Raw genomic sequence first — 3,102 nt, 5'->3', positions numbered from 1 at the left:
GGGGGGTGGGGTACTGGGGTAACAGCCCCAGGGGGGATATTGGGGTAACGGCCGCTCCCCCAGGGGGTACTGGAGTAACAGCGCCTGCCCCAGGGGGGTGGGGTACTGGGGTAACAGCGCCTGCCCCGGAGGGGGGGGTACTGGGGTAACAGCACCCGTGGGGGGAGGGGTTGTTACTACAATCTCTAGCGTAGGGCTGGTCTATGGTTAAATATGTTGCCACCATGGCCACATCAGCTAAGAGTGTGAGTCAAATCGCAGCCCGAGCCGAGGTAGCCATGGCTGGCAAAAAATTGTAGACACGGGGGTCTGCTCCCTGCTACAAAGGTAAGTCAGGGCTGTAAAAATGTCACTGCTTATGTGGTGTTATTAAGGTGACCTAACCCCCCGTCACCATCGCTAGGTCGACTGAAGAATTTCTAGTGTAGAAATACGCAGTTATACTGGGGAAACATTCCTTTGTTTGGAGAATTGGTATAAGCTGTACCACCACATTAACTACAGTAACTCCTCACTTAACGGTGTAGTTATGGTCCTGAAAAATGCAACTTTAAGTGAAATGATGTTAAGCGAATCCAATTTCCCCCTAAGAATTAATGTAAATAGGGGGGGTTAGGGTCCAGGGAAATTTTTTTCACCAGACAAGACATATATATATATATATTATACACACACACACACACAGAGTATAAGTTTTAAACAAACAATTTAGTACTGTACACAGCCATTATGATTGTGAAGCTTGGTTGAGGTGGTGAAGTCAGAGGGTGGGATATTTCCCAGGGAATGCTTTGCTGCTAAATGATGGACTAGCATTCGGCTGAGTCCTCAAGGGTTAACACATTGTTAATGTAGCCTCACACTCTACAAGGCAGCACAAATGGATAGAGGGGAGACAGCCTGGCAGACAGATACACCCTGAGTGTATGTGAGAGAGAAAGAGATGCGCATTGCCCCTTTAAGTATGCTGACCCCACTGTAAGTACATTGCCTTTTTAAGTAGATCAGCAAGTTGAGACAGCAGCTGCTACTAGCAAGTTACCTCCGTCATGAGCCCTGTCGTGTCCCCCCCCCCCGCTCTATGAAGATGGAGTAAGTGGGGGGCAGGAGCTGGGGGGGAGGGGGGGACACCCTGACATTAGCCCCCCTCATCTTCCCCCCTCCCCTCATACAGCAAGCAGGAGGCTCCCAGGAGCAGCTCCAAGGCAGAGGGCAGGAGCAGCACATGGCAGTGGGGGGAGGGATAGCTGAACTGCCAGCAATTGATAGCCTGCTGGGTGGCTGCCCCACAGGAAACTTAGAGGAGCAGGGAGCTGATAGGGGAGCTGCTGGTCCATCCTGGTTCCAAGCCCCCACCAGCTAGCTCCACTGGGCTGCTCTTTCTGCAAGCAGTGGACAAAGCAGGCAGCTGCCAAACAATGTTATAAGGGAGCATTGCGCAACTTTAAACAAGCCTGTTCTCTAATTGATTAGCAATGTAACAACGTTAACTGGGACGACTTTAAGTGAGGAGTTACTGTATTGCCGGTATAAACTGTGACTGCACAAGGACAGTTATACCAGCAAACCCATTTCAATGAAGACAAGGTCTTGTTAACATTTAAAAAAATCACACCCCAATACCTAACAAATTTCCATTGCTGGAGGTTAACTTTATTGGACATGAAGAACAATTGATCACCATCCTCTTTAAACCAGTTCTTAGACTTATCTGGTCTCCCCTCAGTCTTCTTTTCTGAAGATTAAACATGTTGATTTTTTTTTAACCTTTCCTCATAGGGCAGGTTTCTGGAGGAGGTGAGTGGTTCCAGCTGAGAGCGTTGCCTAGAAGATTCTCAAATGTCCCATCTTAACTTGCTTAGAGGAGGGCCTCCTTGTGCCAAATAACTTACATGTGACCATAAGCCTCAGTTGCATATGACCCCTCATCTTCTGTCCCTGTCAGACAGGTCTCCCTCTGCTAGGGTCTTCAGTTGTGGGAGCCTAAAGTTAGGCACCTAAATAGAGGTGGCTGAGTTAGCAAGCAGCACAGTTCCTGTTGGATTAAGGGCCTAACATTAGCCTCCATGTTTGAAAACACTGGCTCTAGCTCTTAACTGACCTTTTCATTCTGACATGCCATTAATGTAAACGATCAGAAACTGCTTCCTTGAGAAAAGCATTGCAGAGTGCTCAAGATGCTACAGGCTAGTGATACTCAGACAGTGGTTCAGGAGTCTAATTAGCAATCAGCCTTACCCAAAAGAGCCACGGTAGTGTGAATTCATTGTTTCATTTACTATTTGAGATATATATATATATATAAAAAATTCTCACAGCAAAGTGACTGACCAAGTATGATTTTATCAATTACAATTGGTTAATAACATAGTAAAAGCCTCTTGATTGGTTAATAATTAAATTACAGTGTTTTAATATGTGCTGCAAAGAGCTGCAGGAGACGCATGTTAATGTTAATAATGGAGATATATCCTATCTCCTAGAACTGGAAGTAGGGAGTTTCGTCCGGATTTTCGGTGCTCAAATCCCCGTCCGGGGGGAACTGCCAAAAAGCCGAACATATCTGGGAAAATGCCGGCATCCCTGCCCCAGTCCCCTGCTTACCTGAGCGGCTCCAGCAGGCTGCGAGCTGCAGGCGGATTCCCTGCTGCAGCGGCGGCTGCTGCTGCTCCCCCCAGACACCTCAGCTCTGAAGCTGAAGAGCCGAGCTGCCCGAGCGCTACCGGCTTCACGGTTTGCCGGGCAGCCCCCAGACCTCCAGACCCTGTGCCCCGGGCCGGGCGCTTCCCCAGCGCAGTCGGAGCCCGGGAGGGGAAGCGCCCGGCTGGGGGCGCAGGGTCTGGAGGTCTGGGGCTGCCCGGCAAACCGTGAAGCCGTTAGCGCTCGGGCAGCCCTTTTCGCGTGGCTGGGAGGGAGGAGGAGGGGGAATGCGGGGCGCTCAGGGGAAGGGGTGGAGCCAGGGCCCCATGGAGTGTCCTCTTTTTAAAAACTTTTAATATGGTAACCCTACTGGAAGGGACCTTGAAAGGTCATCAAGTCCAGCCGCCTGCCTTCACTAGCAGGACCAAGTACTGATTTTGCCCCAGATCCCTAAGTGGCCCC

The sequence above is a fragment of the Terrapene carolina genome, unplaced genomic scaffold (genome assembly GCF_002925995.2).
Source record: "Terrapene carolina triunguis isolate 2854851 unplaced genomic scaffold, T_m_triunguis-2.0 Scaffold234, whole genome shotgun sequence".
NCBI classification, from domain to species: Eukaryota; Metazoa; Chordata; order Testudines; family Emydidae; genus Terrapene; species Terrapene triunguis.
The sequence above is the reverse complement of the archived record's forward strand: the minus strand, read 5'-3'. Positions refer to the sequence as shown.